Source organism: Salmo salar, chromosome 17, assembly GCF_965601325.2.
Source record: "Salmo salar chromosome 17, fSalSal1, whole genome shotgun sequence".
NCBI classification, from domain to species: Eukaryota; Metazoa; Chordata; class Actinopteri; order Salmoniformes; family Salmonidae; genus Salmo; species Salmo salar.
Genome location: NC_138307.1, coordinates 64,626,947 through 64,646,292, shown reverse-complemented (window position 1 = coordinate 64,646,292; position 19,346 = coordinate 64,626,947). Strand labels below are relative to the sequence as shown.

Genomic DNA, 19,346 nt, shown 5'->3' with positions numbered 1-19,346 from the left:
ACTAAAAGATAACACTAACTAGGCCTACATCAAATCAAAATAGTCATTTCATCCCATGTAAAGCACAAACAGTCCTGATAATCACCTGGCAAAAACTTACTGTATATCCTGTCTTGGGACAAAACTATTGCCAAAACTGTGGAAAATGTTGGCATAACGAAGAACAAACGCGCTTGTTAAGGCGACAAGGATCCCTACTGCCCAATTCCAAAATCAACCTCTAGGCCCATCCCCTATGTAGTATGCCCTTGTGTAGACCAGGGGCATGTTCAGCAGGGTTGAACGTTCAGATATAAATATGCTATGTAGATCAAACATGCCTCTGACATGTAGAATAAGGAATCACATAGGCTCACTTCAATCTGTAATGTTCAAGAACATTTAGCAACCGAACATAGCCCTGGAATGACCTTACCCTCTTATTGGTAAGTGGAACACTTATACCTGGAATTGCTTATAATTAATCCAATCCTTTCAGATCTACAAATGCATGGCGGGGGTAAGGTTTGATTTTGGATTGGGTCTACCACCACTCATTACATTCCTTTTCCCCCCCTAGAAAATGGAGGAGAAGTGCTGGAGGAAGACTACGGGATGGTGCTTCTGGAACTCCTTGACCAGCCTCCTCCTCTCCTTGACAGACAGGGCCTTGCTCAGGCTGATGTCCCTGATCAGCTGCTTCAGGCTCTCCAGGGTGGCCGCCTCTCGCTGGTCCTCATACTGCTGCAGCGACACCTGCTGGCAGAACGTAAACACTGCAACACAGGATGAAGAGAAGGGAGTCAATACAGGGGTGTATTTATTAGGGAACGCATCACGGAAAACAGAAATTAGCTTCTCATTGGTAGTTTCAGTCATTTTTCTTTCATTTCGTACCTAGTGAACACGACACTGATGGTGGTTTATTTCATTACTGAAGATTAGGGACGACTCACTATTTTATGTAGTACTGTTATAATAATAGCATAACCACAAAAGGGCATATACTGTAGATCACCAAGTCCTAAAATGATGTATCAAGTGGGGCTGAATGTACTCAAGTTGAATTGAACTCACAATGTTGTTCGGATCTCTTCCTTGCTGCAGGATTTGCAGCGTTCTCCTCATAGCATCAATCAGCGATGTGGGGGTCTATTTCCATTATGGATAGAGAAGGGTTGATAATAGGTTACTTTATTCACATAAACAAATCATATACATGCTGCACTTAATGTATCAGGCAATGTCAGAAATACGCCAAACAAATTGAAACTACCGTTGTAGTACCTCCTCCCTACCGTTGTAGTACCGCCTCCCTACCGTTGTAGTACCTCCTCCCTACCGTTGTAGTACCGCCTCCCTACCGTTGTAGTACCTCCTCCCTACCGTTGTAGTACCGCCTCCCTACCGTTGTAGTACCGCCTCCCTACCGTTGTAGTACCTCCTCCCTATCATTGTAGTACCTCCTCCCTACCGTTGTAGTACCTCCTCCCTACCGTTGTGTACCGCCTCCCTACCGTTGTAGTACCGCCTCCCTACCGTTGTAGTACCTCCTCCCTACCGTTGTAGTACCTCCTCCCTACCGTTGTAGTACCGCCTCCCTACCGTTGTAGTACAGATTACACTCTTGAGAATAGGGTGCAGTATTAAGTCTTCAGATGCCTGACTTTAAAAAGGCAAGGTGTCCAAATCCTGATTATAAAGCCTCCCTCTGTAGCTACTATTTCTTTTCAACAATGCGGCCCTAAACTTGTTTATTTTGGGATTGGAGGACTGCGGGCGAGGGTCTGTCAGAAGAGGGCCAGGCAAGAGGATCAGGGATTTCATGTGCCTACCTTAAAGAGCTGAGTGTGGTTGTCCATCAGACACAGCAGCAGCCTCTCGCTCTGGGTACGAGATAGCTCTTTATTCTGCACGATGGCCTTCAGAAATGTCCTGCTGACCAGGGCCCTGTTGTCTGTCTGGACATATTGAGTGGTCCGTCACACAGTGGACCACCAGTGTTACCACTTTGGCTGAAGCAAAAACCTACACCCACAGCCGCCATCGCAGGGTATGATTGGCCCACCACTGATGTATTTATCATTGGGCCCTGACCCATTATTTGAGAAACAATAGTTTTCAAATGGTGTGTGTGGAGTGAGATTACCTGTTTGTGCAGACGGCAGGCATCTGGATGGGCTGCTGTGGACATGAAGGCCAGGAGCCTCCTCAGCTCATCTCTCCCAGCAGGCTCCAGCAGATGCACACACAGCTGATAGGCCCTGACAGCATCAAGCATCATCCACCTTCCCACAGTCTGAGAACGCACACACAGGAAGAGTGAAAATAGGGAGAGAGTGGGTGGGAGTGTATGTCAAAGAGACATGTACAGACACAGGGGTCTAACATGATGAAAACACTATATCACACAACACCCCACAATAATTCCTCAACCAGCCAGTCTCACCCAGCAGGTCCAGTATGACCGTGTGGATGTCCAGGTAGCGTCCGGTGAGCAGTGGGGACCTCTCCTGGCCTCTGTAGTGCTTGGCCATGGTGTCAAACAGCAGTTTCTTCTGGCTGGCCAGCCTCTTTGCCTCCTTGCATTTACATTTACATTTAAGTCATTTAGCAGACGCTCTTATCCAGAGCGACTTACAAATTGGTGCATTCACCTTATGATATCCAGTGGAACAACCACTTTACAATAGTGCATCTAAATCTTTTAGGGGGGGGGGGGGGGGTTAGAAGGATTACTTTATCCTATCCCAGGTATTCCTTAAAGAGGTGGGGTTTCAGGTGTCTTCGGAAGGTGGTGATTGACTCCGCTGTCCTGGCGTCGTGAGGGAGCTTGTTCCACCATTGGGGTGCCAGAGCAGCGAACAGTTTTGACTGGGCTGAGCGGGAACTGTGCTTCCTCAGAGGTAGGGAGGCGAGCAGGCCAGAGGTGAATGAACGCAGTGCCCTTGTTTGGGTGTAGGGCCTGATCAGAGCCTGAAGGTACGGAGGTGCCGTTCCCCTCACAGCTCCGTAGGCAAGCACCATGGTCTTGTAGCGGATGCGAGCTTCAACTGGAAGCCAGTGGAGAGAGCGGAGGAGCGGGGTGACGTGAGAGAACTTGGGAAGGTTGAACTCCAGACGGGCTGCGGCGTTCTGGATGAGTTGTAGGGTTTAATGGCACAGGCAGGGAGCCCAGTCAACAGCGAGTTGCAGTAATCCAGACGGGAGATGACAAGTGCCTGGATTAGGACCTGCGCCGCTTCCTGTGTGAGGCAGGGTCGTACTCTGCGAATGTTGTAGAGCATGAACCTACAGGATTGGGTCACTGCCTTGATGTTAGTGGAGAACGACAGGGTGTTGTCCAGGGTCACGCCAAGGTTCTTAGCACTCTGGGAGGAGGACACAATGGAGTTGTCAACCGTGATGGCGAGATCATGGAACGGGCAGTCCTTCCCCGGGAGGAAGAGCAGCTCCGTCTTGCCGAGGTTCAGCTTGAGGTGGTGATCCGTCATCCACACTGGTCTCTTCTGTGGTACTGCCTTGCTGGAGGAGGTGCTCCCCCGCCAACACGATCAGCTGGTCAGGGAAGAGCTCCAGGCAGTCGGCAGCTGCCACCAGCCATGCGTCCAGCCTACAGTGTCACAGGGAGAGGAAGCCAACTTCAGGGCCTTCTTTTAATGTCAAAAGAGCTTAAATATAATGGTAGGTTGTTAATGTTTTGACCAGCGGTTGGAGCCAAATTAAATATTCCTATCTTTTTTCGTTCCAGTTTTCCGACCAGAAAAGTTTGGAACCGGTTCAGATTGTTCCTTTTCATTGGGTGAAATCAACAGTTTTTACAAAATAGCTCATTCATTTACTCAACACATTAGCATTGATAGAGAAGCTTGCTATGGAAGCATAAGCTAGTTGTTTACATGTTGATTGGTCAGATATTTCAGTCGCATCTTGAGCCTGCACCGGTGGGGGGAGAAAGAGAGAGACCAGCTTGGCTTGAAGCACTGAACATCATGTCATGAACTGGAATGTGTTTAGGCTATTACTAGCATTAAAACTTTAGATCAAATTATATACTAGATATTAAGAATATTTTTGGAACAAAAAGAACATTATTAACCCATTCTAAAGATTTGAAAATAATGTTTCTGTTCCAGAACACAAGATCACTTTCATTCCCAGTTCAGTTTCCGTTCCTCAAATGACTTTTTCAGTGTTCTGTTCCATAATCCGGTTCCAATCCCTGGTTTTGACCAACAAAATAATGCTTACAATTCCTAGTATCTTTTCCATGAAATCATATGGCGGCTGGTTAGGTACTAACTCGGGAAGGTTGGTGGTCTGGGGCAGCTCACGGTCCAGGCAGGTGTTGGAGATGACCAGGTCCTGGTGGTGGCTCTACAGCAGCTGCAGGGTGGCAGCCTGGAGGTGGGGCTGGGTCCCCCGGGTCGGAGACGCCAGGATGCAGTCCAGCACGGGTAGCTCCACCGTCTGCAGCAGCTGAAGCAACGTCCACTGCTTCCACACCTCCTCCACCACTGAGGACAGAGGAGGGAGAGAGGGGGTATAGAATGACAAGCAAGAGTGGGAAAGAAAAAAAGAAAAAAGTACATGAACTTTTCCAATATAGTAATTTCCAACATGGCCAGGTGGAGACAGCCAGGCTTTGTCATCTCACCTGTCTTTGAAAGGAACATGGTGGTGGGGGCTTTGGTAATGGCCTTAGGGAGGGAGGGCTGCAGGTTGATGGTCTTCAGCAGCCTCTCTACCCTCCGGTCTGAGGGGCCCAGCGCCAAGGGGTTGGAGATGGTCCTCAGCTCACTCAGTCTGCAGAGAGAGAGCAGTGACGATGTAGTGAGGTATAGTAAAACCGTGTGTGAGAGAAACCAAAAGAATAAGAATGTATGTGTGTGCATGTTTGTGACTCAGACAAACCTAGAGCCTTTCTTCCTCTTCCTCACTAAGTCCTCGGGGGCCATGTTCTCTGTGTCCCCATCCTTCCCAGCCTTCCTGGCTGAACCGGGCAGCGAGCCACAGTCCTGGAAACGGTAGAGGCTGCAGCCCGTGTCCTCGAAAGTGGCCTTCTTTGTCCCGGCGGAACAGCTTGGTCCCCACCGCCTCAAACACCTTGGCCTCCATGAGCGCCTGGCAGAGCCTGGCGGCCTTGAGGTGTGACACCTCGCTGGCACAGAAGAAGACGTTCTGCATCAAGCAGCTGAGCACAGCGTCTACTGCGTCCGAGCCCGTGAAGCAGTCAGGGTGCACACACAGGTGGTGCCGCCGTCGTCGCACCTCCACCTGTGTATGCAGCGCCTGGATGATGTTGTGCCACAGCTGTGTAGCATGGAAGGGCCCAGAGAATCCTATGTGATGACACATTCAGGTAGTAGACTCAGTCATAGTTCATCAACAGTATGGCGACTGCATGCAAAATAAAAACACCACGACAGAGTTCAAATCTGCCAAGACAGCCACTGTTGGCTCTTGTCAGTTCAGATTTCTTTGGTGGGGGTTGTTGATTTTTGTGGGATGTCGTCACATTGCTGAATCTAGTTAGTTAGCTACCCTTCACTTCAATATTAATAACACACCTCTAGTATGGTCGTTTAACTTAAGTTTACTCACAGTTGTGTAAAAGATAAGGGTTGTGGCCATAAGCCATTAAAAACATGACATGTAGCTAGCTAAGTTAGAATGTAATGTGTTTATAAATGGCTTAGTTAGCAGTTTAACTAACGGCGTTAACTAGCTAGGCTAGCAAGATGAGCTAACACAGCTTTGTACGCTGGCTGTGTTTTTGGATATAAAAACAAAAAACAAAAAGTTGAAAGCATGTTACGGTTTATAGCCTAAGGATGTTCATGTCAATTTCTCACCTGGTTGAACATTTTCACGAAGGCTCCGTGTTTGACTGTTCAATCGTCTAAACCTCTGAGTTAAATCAGCCGCCATTGTGAAAAAGGATGTGACGTAGATTCTTCTTCGATGAGGTTTAACGGCAGTTGGCATCCAATAAATGTTGCATTACCGCCACCAACTAGACTAGGGTATAAATCCCTTATACTTTGAGTGGAAAATACATTAAAGAAAATACCCTGCCATCTAACCCTACACATTAAAAACCCACCACGCTATTCAAACCTATCTGGTCCTACCTCAGGCCAATGGCCTGGGAGGTTTGGACCCCACCACTCAACACACCCTAACTCTGACGTCAAATCTCGTACACCTAAATACTTCTCTGTAGCTGCCACCACAACTTCTATTTTCTGTGACTTAAGTTCCATCTCTGGGGTGCATTGATGAGCGCTAAAAAGCCAGTCTTACTGAAGCATGTATCACTCAATTACCTATCCCTCTGTGATGGCACAGATCTACTACTCACACAAATCCTCTCAGGATCCCTCCCCTTTGAGCCATCTTCCTCAACACAACTCTAACCCTGGTAACCTCAACCTGCCTCTCACCAGACACTTCTGATCCCCAGCCCCATAAGCACCCATACAATTAACACATACCACTTCTTTCCCCAATACAACACATTCCTTTGTTTTATGCCCATCTGCATACTTCTCACACCTAGGAACCTCACACCTACACACTGCTGCCAGATGCCCATAAGCTTGACACATATAACAACGTAATGGATTCTGCACAAATGCTCGCACGGTATGACTGAAATTTCCTAACGTCACTTTGTCAGGCAAATACTTAACATCAAAACTCAAAAGAACAGACCATGACTCTTCTATTTTTACATTCACACCACAATGTTTGCGTCGCACCAAACGACAAGCATCACAAACACCGGGAATCTTTCCCTTCAGCTGGTCCACTTTCACATTTACCGCTACCCCAGTAATCACTCCTTTCAATGGTGCCCTTTTCTTGAGAGCAAAATAAGTCACAGCTCTAATCCCAATTATTTATTTATTTATTTTATTTCACCTTTATTTAACCAGGTAGGCAAGTTGAGAACAAGTTCTCATTTACAATTGCGACCTGGCCAAGATAAAGCAAAGCAGTTTGACACATAGAACAACACAGAGTTACACATGGAGTAAAACAAACCTACAGTCAATAATATAGTAGAAAAATAAGTCTATATACAAAGTGAGCAAATGAGGTGAGATAAGGGAGGTAAAGGCAAAAAAGGCCATGGTGGCAAAGTAAATACAATATAGCATGTAAAACACTGTAATGGTAGATTTGCAGTGGAAGAAAGTGCAAAGTAGAAATAGAAATAATGGGGTGCAAAGGAGCAAATACAGTAGGGGAAGAGGTAGTTGTTTGGGCTAAATTATAGATGGGCTATGTACAGGTGCAGTAATCTGTGAGCTGCTCTGACAGCTGGTGCTTAAAGCTAGTGAGGGAGATAAGTGTTTCCAGTTATAGAGATTTTTGTAGTTCATTCCAGTCACTGGCAGCAGAGAACTGGAAGGAGAGGCGGCCGAAGGAGGAATTGGCTTTGGGGGTGACCAGAGAGATATACCTGCTGGAGCGCGTTCTACAGGTGGGTGCTGCTATGGTGACCAGCGAGCTGAGATAAGGGGGGACTTTACCTAGCAGGGTCTTGTAGATGACCTGGAGCCAGTGGGTTTGGCGACGAGTATGAAGCGAGGGCCAGCCAACGAGAGCGTACAGGTCGCAGTGGTGGGTAGTATATGGGGCTTTGGTGACAAAACGGATGGCACTGTGATAGACTGCATCCAATTTATTGAGTAGGGTATTGGAGGCTATTTTGTAAATGACATCGCCGAAGTCGAGGATTGGTAGGATGGTCAGTTTTACGAGGGTATGTTTGGCAGCATGATTGAAAGATGCTTTGTTTGCGAAATAGGAAGCCAATTCTAGATTTAACTTTGGATTGGAGATGTTTGATGTTAGTCTGGAAGGAGAGAAACAGTCTAACCAGACACCTAGGTATTTGTAGTTGTCCACATATTCTAAGTCAGAACCGTCCAGAGTAGTGATGCTGGACGGGCGGGTCGGTTGAAGAGCATGCATTTAGTTTTACTTGTATTTAAGAGCAGTTAGAGGCCACGGAAGGAGAGTTGTATGGCATTGAAGCTTGTCTGGAGGGTAGTTAGATCAGAGAGTTGGATCAGAGACTCACCAGCAGCAAGAGCGACATCATTGATGTATACAGAGAAGAGAGTCGGCCCAAGAATTGAACCCTGTGGCACCCTCATAGAGACTGCCAGAGGCCCGGACAACAGGCCCTCTGATTTGACACACTGAACTCTATCAGAGAAGTAGTTGGTGAACCAGGTGAAGCAATCATTTGAGAAACCAAGGCTATTGAGTCTGTCGATGAGGATGTGGTAATTGACAGAGTCGAAAGCCTTGGCCAGGTCAATGAATACGGCAGTGTGGTGTGAAGCGCCCGCTCCCTCTGACCAGCAGAAACACAAACAATTATCACAAGACCACTTCGGGTTACCTTCACCGATTCCACTGCAGCCAACTTGGTTTTCACCCACCCTGAAACCACATATGGATCAGCAAAAAGGCAGGGGTCCACTTTGTCAAAAAATGACACTCCTACCGTCAGACTAATCTTTATCCTGACCATCGGTGCAAGCTCTGAGAACTTCACTGCACATGCCACCTCCAATAATTCTCCCTTATTCACTTCCATTTCAGACCTGTATTGATCAGGCCACACCTCGCCAAAACCACCAAACGGAACCAAACGTACTTCAAAGGTTGTTAAAGAACGGTGCGCACCATTTTGGGAAAACGTGTCATACAGTACAAACCATCACGCAACGTAGCAACTGTTGTGGCAAACTGAACACACCCCAGGTGATTAGACAACATAAAATGCAGCCATGTCTTTTCACCTGGCCCGGTCCCCTCTCTGAAAGGTAGGTATTAGGGATTTTGATAAGGCATTGCACTCAGTCACTCACGGATCTCTACACCTGGATTGTATACGTAGACAGTGTGATACAATACTTCATCTTCTCCTGGCATTGTCGATACCAAGGTAAGTGTGATAACTTGGGCATGTAATGGTGCAGCCTTAGCCTGGTCTATTATATTTTAATATTATAATCTAAAATGCTATACAGTGTGATTTGGAAAAAGTGCACTAGTTCATTGCCATGCATAGTTATCAACCATTTTACTTCTTCAGTGGGGTTAATTGGCAGTTGGCATCCAACGTTATAGTGCATTACCAACACCAACTGTACTGGTGTGTGGGCCAGAGGCCGGGAGAAACTAAATCCTACCTGCCAGCCTTGTTGCACTTAAAAAAAGATCAAATATTTGAGTTTATATATAATGACGTTCTACTCAATATACTCCTTAAAAACTAATTTCCTGTATCCCCTTCTCCCTCATACTAGAGCTCAGCCTCTCTCTTTCCCTTTGATATTGCCCACTGTGAAGCAATACATGCTCCACGGTCTCTGTTTCCTGGCAATAATCACACTTTCCTGTTGGATGCTTTCCCATCACATTTAAGGTATTTTTCAACTGGCTGTGTCCCACCCTTAATCTTGTAAAAATAGCCTCCTCTCTTTGATCCCTTCCTGCCGGCCTCCCCGACTTTCCTCTGTACTTTAAATAATTGCCTGCCCGTAGTATCTCTTTTCCACTGCTCCTGCCATCTCTGCACCATCACTGTCCATATCAGGCTTTTTGCCTCTGCCTTGCTCATTGGAACTACAACCTCAACATCCCCAATACTAAGTGCTTGTTTAGCCAACTGCCTCGTTGCCCTCCACCCCCACATGGGCTTGGACCCAAGTAAATCATATCTGTATACTAATTTGTCTAATCCTGCAATGGGTTTGTTGCACCTCTTAAAGCAGGTCTTGTCTGCTAGGTGAGATAAAGGACTGGAGACTCATCAACACTGCACATGAATCAGAGCAAATAACTACTCTGTCTGGCTTAACTTCCTCCACCCACTGCCAGACCAACAGTATGGTCATCAGCTCCGCTGTATATACAGCCAGATGATCTGTAATACATTTCCTGACTGCCACCCCACATTCCTGCACTACAAATGCTGACCCAGTACGTCCTTCCTTGGATCTTTTGAACCATCTGTGTAAATGGCTACAAAATCCTGATACACACTATCCAGACATCTCTTAAACATCATGTCTTTCTGTAGTCTCTCCAACACTTCTAGATCAACTACTGGAGGTGGGAGTAGCCATGGTGAATTTACAGGAATAGCTACTGTTGGACTAAACTCCCTTCCATACAGTCCCATCTCCTTCGCCTGGGTATTACCCACCCACCCAAAGCTTGTGTTCTGTCTTCACTCATGTTCCCAGCATGCCTGTAAAATCCCTTTCGCAGGATGAGACACCCCATGTCCCTGTAGGTTGATCCAATAATTCATTGCCAGCTGCTGTCTCCTAATCTGCAATGGCATATCCCCCCCAGCTCCACCTGTAGTTCAGACACTGGGGAGGTCCGAAACACCCCACTACATATTCAGAGTCCTTACCCCTGTACGATATAGCCTTTGCAATGAGGTCCGGCCTGCCGAACTATACGCTACACTGCCATAGTCTACTACAGATCGGATCAACCCAACATGCATGGTACTCAATGAGGAACGCTCACCCCCCACTACTTCCCCGTTAGACAGCGCATCACATTTAGCACCTTCTTACACATTTCCACCATTCTCTCAACATGTTCTGCCCAGGTCAGTCAAAGTATAACCCAAGGAACCTGAAGGCCCCCACTCTCTCCAAGTTTCTCCCATATAACCTCAAACATACCTCATCTCCCACCTTCCTCCTGGTAAAGAACACCGAGTTCTCTACAGAGAACCTGAATCCCATCGCTCTACCTCATCAATTGCTTCCTGTACCTTCCTGACTATGTATGGCACATTTCTTCCATAAGGCCCCATCATCTGCAAATAACGACCTCCCAATATCTGTCCTTACCTGAGAGTAAACATAATTGATCATGATTGAGAACAACAGAGGACTAATCACGCTCCCCTGTGGTGTACCGTTATCCACCAGGTAGCTGCCTGATAGACTTCCCCACCCTCACCTGGATAAACCATCCAAACAGGAAATAATTTATCCAGTTGTACGTTCATCCTCTGAACCCCATAATATCAAGCTTGATTAACAACCCCTCCTTCCAAATCATATCATACGCCTTCTCCACATCAAACAAAGACAGCTACAACTGTCTCCTTGTTCACCTGAGCCTTCCTGACCTCTGCTTCTAAGAAGAGCACTGGGTCCATAGTTCCCCTACCCTTGCTGAACCCACTCTGATGTGGCGATACTAGCCCCCTGCACTCCAGGAAGAAAGTTAGCCTCTCCGTAATCATATGTTCCATAATCTTACATACATGTGATGTTAAAGCTATTGGCCGATAGCTTGTTGACCTCATTGTGTCCTTCCCTGGCTTGTTTACACTACTGCCTCCTTCCAGCTGCCTGGTAGTTTCACCTCCTCCCACACTCTGTTGTACAACACCAACACCTTATCCAGTGCCTCATCACAAAGATGGGCCAATATAACATGGCACACCTCATCTTTCCCAGGTGAAGTTAACCCAGCCTTATCTACTGCCCTTTTCACCTCTGCCATGGTAAATGGTGCATTCAACGCATCATTTACATCTTCCCTCCTATCCAGCACTCCAGGATGCTCCTCTCTCGTTCTCTCTCCCTCTCCTCTGACAAATTTGCTATGCACTTGGACAAATACTTTGTCCATCATCTTTGCCTTCTCATCTGTTACTGCCACATCCTTCCCACTCGTCAACACTGGATAATCTCACTCACTCATCCTCTCATCTCCCACACTTCTCCCACAGGTGTCGCCCTTGCAATGGTGTCACAGAACCGACGCCAACATGACCTCTTTACCTGACGGATAGTTCTCCTCACCAGGGCCTGCTTATACTGAATCAGACGTTGGAAGTTATGAGTCCTTTTCAGTATTCTAAATGCCCTGTTCCTACTCCTTACCATTACCGCACACTCCTCCGTCCACCATGGGACTGCTTTCCTCCTCCTCCCTGAACTCTTATGTATAGCCTCAATAGCTGCCCCCACTAACACTTCTCACCCAGTTATTCATACTATCCACTTCCTCTCATATCCACCTGAGTCATCACCTGCTCACTCAGCTCCTGAAACTGAGTCCACTTTGCCCTTCCAAACACCCACCTGCCTACTCCATCCACTGACACCTCCTCCTCCGGCCTACTGTACATACTATGGGGTAATGATCACTCCTTACTGTCAACTCCTCCCATACCTCCCACTCACAGATTCCCGCCATCGCACTAGATACCAGAGTGAGGTCCAAGGCAGACTATTTCCCTGTAACTACATGAATCCTGGTCCCTCGGCCATCATTCAGGCACACCAGATCTTTCCTTTCTATCAGATTTTCCATCACTTGGCCATTTCCATCCAGCCACCCCCACTCCTGTTATCGCCCATTTAATCCACTGCTTCCCTGCTTGATGAGTCCAGCTGCTTGACACCACCTTATACTTTTTCCCTCTGTGCCATGTCCTTACAGAACACCAACAAGCTCCCGTCTCTTAACACTTTAGCATGGACAACTTCCCAAATCTACTCTTTTATCACAGCCGTCAACCTTATTGGACTCATTGCCCCAACTTCCCCTTCCTCCCTAAACTTCAGAATCACTTTATGTGCCTCCTCACCGCCATGCTCCCCTCGCGACTTATCTTACCCTTCCTCGGCACTCTGTACCTCTGAACTGCTGCTATAGCGTTGGAAGCTATGTTGCTCTCCTCAAACATCCCTTTCTGCCTCCTCTCTGCCTCCATAGACCTTTCGCTCCCCTTCAAACCATTACACCCTTTCTCTCCCGCTTCATTTCTCTTTCTTACTCCTAAATTTATTTGTACCACTATGCTCCATACTTGCTTCACTTTCGTCTCCATCATCTCCTACTATCTTTGACCCAGTGCTGAACCATCGCCACACCAAGAACAGTTTGATTGTTTGTTGATCAACGATTGATAGCCACAGCTTCCAGCCTCTCCCTCACTTCTGTCATCTAGGTCACCCCCCATCTATCTTCAGAGTTCGTACTGTTAGGTGACCTAAACTGGGACATACTTAACACCCCGGCCATCCTACAATCTAAGCTAGATGCCCTCAATCTCACACAAATCATCAAGGAACCTACCAGGTACAACCATAAATCTGTAACCATGGGCACCCTCTTAGATATCATCCTGACCAATCTGTCCTCTAAATACACCTCTGCTGTCTTCAACCAGGATCTCAGCGATCACTGCCTGTGTGCGCACTGGGTCCGCGGTCAAACGACCACCCCTCATCACTGTCAAACGCTCCCTAAAACACTTCAGCGAGCAGGCCTTTCTAATCGACCTGGCCCGGGTATCCTGGAAGGATATTGACCTCATCCCGTCAGTAGAGGATGCCTGGTTGCTCTTCAAAAGTGCTTTCCTCGCCATCTTAAATAAGCATGCCCCATTCAAAAAATTTAGAACTAAGAACAGATATGGCCCTTGGTTCACCCCAGACTTGACTGCCATTGAACAGCACAAAAACATCCTGTGGCGTTCTGCATTAGCATTGAATAGCCCCCGTGATATGCAACTTTTCACGGAAGTCAGAAACCAATATAGTCAGTTAGGAAAGTTAAGGCTAGCTTTTTCAAACAGAAATTTGCTTCTTGTAGCACTAATTCCAAAAAGTTTTGGGACACTGTAAAGTCCATGGAGAATAAGAGCACCTCCTCCCAGCTGCCCACTGCCCTGAGGATAGGAAACACTGTCACCATCGATAAATCTATGATAATCGATAATTTCAATAAGCATTTTTACACAGCTGGCCATGCTTTCCACCTGGCTACCCCTACCCTGGCCAACATCTCAGCACCCCCTGCAGCAACTTGCCCAAACCCCCCCGCTTCTCCTTCACCCAAATTCAGACAGCTGATGTTCTGAAAGAACTGCAAAATCTGGTTCCCTACAAATCAGCTGGGCTAGACAATCTGGACCCTCTCTTTCTAAAATTATCCGCCGAAGTTGTTGCAACCCCTATTACTAGCCTATTCAACCTCTCTTCGTATCATCTGAGATCCCCAAAGATTGGAAAGCTGCCGCGGTCATCCCCCTCTTCAAAGGGGGAGACACTCGAGAACAAAACTGTTATAGACCTATATCCATCCTGCCCTGCCATTGTAAAATCTTCGAAAGTCAAGTTAATAAACAAATCACCGACCATTTTGAATCCCACCGCACCTTCTCCACTATGCAATCTGGTTTCCGAGCTGGTCATGGGTGCACCTCAGCCACGCTCAAGGTCCTAAATGATATCATAACCATCATCGATAAAAGACAGTACTGTGCAGCCGTCTTCATCGACCTGGCCAAGGCTTTTGACTCTGTCAATCATCGCATTCTTATCGGCAGACTCAATAGCCTTGGCTTCTCAAATTACTGCCTCGCCTGGTTCACCAACTACTTCTCAGATAGAGTTCAGTGTGTCAAATCGGAGGGCCTGTTGTCCGGACCTCTGGCAGTCTCTATGGGGGTGCCACAGGGTTCAATTCTCGGGCCGACTCTTTTCTCTGTATATATCAATGATGTCGCTATTGCTGCTGGTGACTCTCTGATCCACCTCTACGCAGACGACACCATTCTGTATACATCTGGCCCTTCTTTGGACACTGTGTTAACAAACCTCCAGACGAGCTTCATCGCCATACAACACTCCTTCCGTGGCCTCTGTGGTGGATACTTTCTGCATTACCAACTGAGGAGAGTTACAAACTTCACACACACAAGGCAGAGTTATACTTAAAACTACATCTTTAATAATTAAGATGCTTTTGCAAAAGCACTTGACCTTCAATGAACCATTGAAAAGTGATTACACAAAAGTACAAAGATCTTTTATACCGTACATGACGAATAACAGATCTTAGGAACTGTTCACAAAGGGACCTTATACTTAAGAAAGGAGTATCCCTTAACCAGATAACATTCGCTATAAATGATCGTTCAGTTTGGTCCCCAATGACGAGGTTCTAATCTCGTTCCTGGTACTTCATAGTACAAAAACCCCATCTCATCCAATGGCATATATCAATTGTCAACTCTAGATACTCTCATCTCAAGTAAACCCCCTCTTGATCCCACTTCTGGACAAGCTCACTGAGGGGAGTGACTTGCGCACAGACATTGTGGAGACAGATAATTGGTTCCCCATTAATCACGCCATCTCTTCACATGGTTTAAGAATAGGTAAAGACACATTCACATATGAAGACTCTGTTCCATTTTGTCCTCCTCCCTGTCTGATATTCTGCATAGCAACAGAGATATGTCAAAGACAAGTCTGACCTCTCCCCTCTCTGGGCCCCAAGTGACTGAGCCCCAGCTAAGGGAAAAGTGCAACTAAAAGACACCTGAGTCCAAAGGACACTTTCTAATGACAAGTATCTCACATAAGCATATTATGCTAATAAAACATCTTAATTATCTATGTTACCCAACTAATTCTGATTCATCCACCACACCTCCAACTGCTTTTAAAATGCTAGTAAAACTAAGTGCATGCTCTTCAACCGATTGCTGCCCGCACCTGCCCGCCCGACTAGCATCACTACTCTGGACGGTTCTGACCTAGAATGTGTGGACAACCACAAATACCTAGGTGTCTGGTTAGACTGTAAACTCTCCTTCCAGACTCACATTAAGCATCTCCAATCCAAAATTAAATCTAGAATCGGCTTCCTATTTTGCAACAAAGCCTCCTTCACTCATGCCGCCAAACATACCCTCGTAAAACTGACTATCCTACCGATCCTTGACTTCGGCGATGTCATTTACAAAATAGCCCCCAACACTCTATTCAGACTACATCCAGTTTGCTATCACAGTGCCATCCGTTTTATCACCAAAGCCCCATATACTACCCACCACTGCAACCTGTATGCTCTCATTGGCTGGCCCTCACTAGATGTCCTTCGCCAAACCCACTGGCTCCAGGTCATCTATACGTCTTTGCTAGGTAAAGCCCCGCCTTATCTCAGCTTACTGGTCACCATAGCAACCTCACCCGTAGCAGCGCTCCAGCGGGTATATTGCACTGTTCATCCCCAAAGACAACACTTACTTTGGCTGCATTTCCTTCCAGTTCTGTGCTGCCAATAACTGGAACGAATTGCAAAAATCTCTGAAGCTGGAGTCTTATATCTCCCTCTCTAACTTTAAGCATCAGCTGTCTGAGCAGCTAAATAGCACACCCGACTACCTCCTCCCCATATTATTACTTAACCTCTTGCTCTTTTGCACCCCAGTATCTCTACTGGCACATCATCATCTACACATCTATCACTCCAGTATTAGTGCTAAATTGTAATTATTTTCGCCTCTAGGGCCTATTTATTCCCTACCTCCCTACTCTTCTACATTTGGACACACTACATAGATTTTTCCATTTTTCTTTTCTTTTGTGTTATTGACTGTACGTTTATGTGTAACTCTATGTTGTTGTTTTTGTCGCACTGCTTTGCTTTATCTTAGCCAGGTCGCAGTTGTAAATGAGAACTTGTTCTCAACTGGTCTACCTGGTTAAATAAAGGTAAAATAAAAAAGGTGCTGTACTTTTCCTCAGCTCAGGTTAGATTTTTTTCTCTCACCACCCTGTACAGTAGGTGGAGACAATGCACCTTTTGAGTGTAGTCTGCCAATAAACCTTGAAGAAGCAGCAGCAGCAGCAGCTCAGGGTTGACACTTCCTCCATGTAACAGTTTGTTTTTTGTGTCCTGTTTGTTCAGCCAGTTCTTGCGAGCTGTCCCGGTGAAATCTCTTTAGTCCCCGTAGGAGTAATGCTTGATATGATTTTGATGTGATAACATGGTTTGGTATTGTCTAAAGACCTTATTGTTCCTTGTATGAGATATTGCTGAACCTATACTTGCCATATTCACAGGATAACACAAGTGGACTTTATTCAAAAAGATAGGGGGGAAATGAAAAGTATTGCCTTTAATTTATTTGAAAATATATACACAGAGGACAACGTTAAGATAAGTATTTACAAAAAAAACAGAAACTGGAACAATCCAGACTTATCATCACACACAGTAACTCCCAACAATGCCCTCAGGCCAATCTACAAATGCACAAAAGTACTGTTACATAGCTCTACGTATTGTGCACATGGTTTGCTGTGCAGGGGTATTCAACTCTTACCCTGCGAAGTCCAGAGCCTGCTGGTTTTCTGTTCTACTTGATAAGTAATTGCACCCACCTGGTGTCCCAGGTCTAAATCAGTCTCTGAATAGAAGGGAACAATGAAAGAATGCAGTGGAACTGGCTTCGAGATCCAGAGTTGCGTTTGAGGGTTGTAGTGTACGTCATCATATAGGACAACCAGAGAGTCCACATCAGGGGAGTCAAACTCATTCCACGGAGGACCGAGTGTCTGCGGGTTTTTCCTTTCAATTAAGACCTAGACAACCAGGTGAGGTGAATTCCTTACTAATTAGTGACCTTAATTAATCAATGAAGTACAAGGGAGGAGCAAAAACCTACTGACACTCGACCCTCTGTGGAATGAGTTTGCACATGGTCAACATGAATGCTGAATTAATCAACAGCACTGAATGTTGGTATGTTTCACTAGTGATGCATTTTGCATTCCTTGTGTATTTTGTTCCCTGGATTCCATGGTGTATTGTCATTTTATAAGATGGCTATTGTTGATATTCTAGAGTGGATTTGATTGGTCTCTTTTCTCTTTCAAAAGGGTCAAGGTATGTCCACTCCGGCTTCCCAGGGGGTTCTACGGCCTGTTCTGATGATGACATTCTTACTGGGCTTATCCTTCATGTACTACAAACACCAGATCAAGTTTCTCTCATGCCCTATCGACCAGGCATCCCAGGCTTGTTGTCCTCCTTGCACTCAAGTACGTAGGGCAAGGAACCAGATGGTGAACCAAACACACCATGCCCAGACAACCATTCAGGATGACTATCATTTTGATTTGGCCACTTGATCACACTTTTGACATAGACTCTTGTGCCTACTTTAACATCAAAGGCTGTCACCTAACCGTGGATAAAAACCTTTACAGCAAGGCGCACGGTGTCATCGTCCACCATAGAGACATCCATGGAGACCTGAAGAACATGCCTCAAGAACAACGTCCATGGTTCCAGAAATGGGTGTGGTGGAATGCAGAATCACCGGCTAACACAAACAGGATCCCTGGTGTTGACCACTTGTTCAATTTGACTTAGAGTTATCGAATGGATTCTGATATCAAGGTTCCATATGGGTCGCTTGTCGAGGTAACCAGTGAGGATAAAATCTTTGAGCTGCCCAAGAAGGACAAATTAGTTTGCTGGGTAGTGAGCAACTGGAACCCAAACTACAAGAGGGTACAGGTGTTCAACGAGCTCAGTAGGCATGTCAAAGTAGAGGCCTATGGGAGACATTTTAGTAGATACCTAGAAAACGAAGACTACTCAAAGACGCTGTCCAGCTGTATTAAAACCAACAATCGTTAAAAGGGTGTCAATTGTAGGTTCTGTGTTTGTACAATACGTGGAGGATTTGTTATTAGCGTCAAAAGACGAAGAAACTCATATGCGAGACCGCACCACATTGGTAGACAATTTGACGGAACAGGGTCATAAAGCATGTATGACAAAGCACAACTTGTTACTAGTGCAAGATGGACAAACTGGGAGTTAACGTTAAATGGGGAAAATCTACCATTTCATAAGATCGGTGCTTTGAATCCTGCGTTAATGCCGTTGCATGAGGGTGAATCTCATACATGTGACCCAGATTATATTACTCCAAAACCTAGGCCTGATTTGCAAGAGACAGCATTGGAATCATATAGTCATTTGTTAGTTTTTTTATTCATGTTTTATTATCATTGTTATACATTTATTAGTAATTTCCAAGTTTATATGAATTGAACATTAGGATGCTATTGTTCAAGAGGAGGGACTGTTGGGTTTGACATTTTGAACATTGAGATATTAAATAAATGATAGAGAAGAAGCATAGAAAGTTAAGGGTTCTCTGTAGAAAGCCAGAAGGCTTTGGAATGTGTTTGATGGAAGAGAGGAGAGCGACATGTTGATATAGGGAAGACAGATCGACATCTGTGGATTAGGTGGAGGGGTTGAGGTCAGCAAATGAGGGGTGAGGTCAGTTCCCCTTAAGGGAGTAATCAGGGTAGTATCTGGTTACCTTCTTCCTGTTGGGGCATAAACTGTAAGGATTGGAGAGAGGGAGTGTGGAAGGGAGTGTGGAATATAAATATCTGGATGGGACAAATGTTGGGTTGTCTGATTACAGCTGTACAGAACCTTTGGGATAGATTGAAACTTGGTTAAAGCTT

General features: G+C 45.9%; 2 pseudogenes; one reads left to right on the top strand and one right to left on the bottom strand.

Moving 5' to 3' along the window:
• Positions 1-553: 553 nt before the first annotated feature.
• On the bottom strand, positions 554-5,337 carry LOC106576456 (DEP domain-containing protein 7-like; annotated as a pseudogene).
• An 11,940-nt stretch (positions 5,338-17,277) lies between these two features.
• On the top strand, positions 17,278-19,346 carry LOC106576458 (4-galactosyl-N-acetylglucosaminide 3-alpha-L-fucosyltransferase 9-like; annotated as a pseudogene).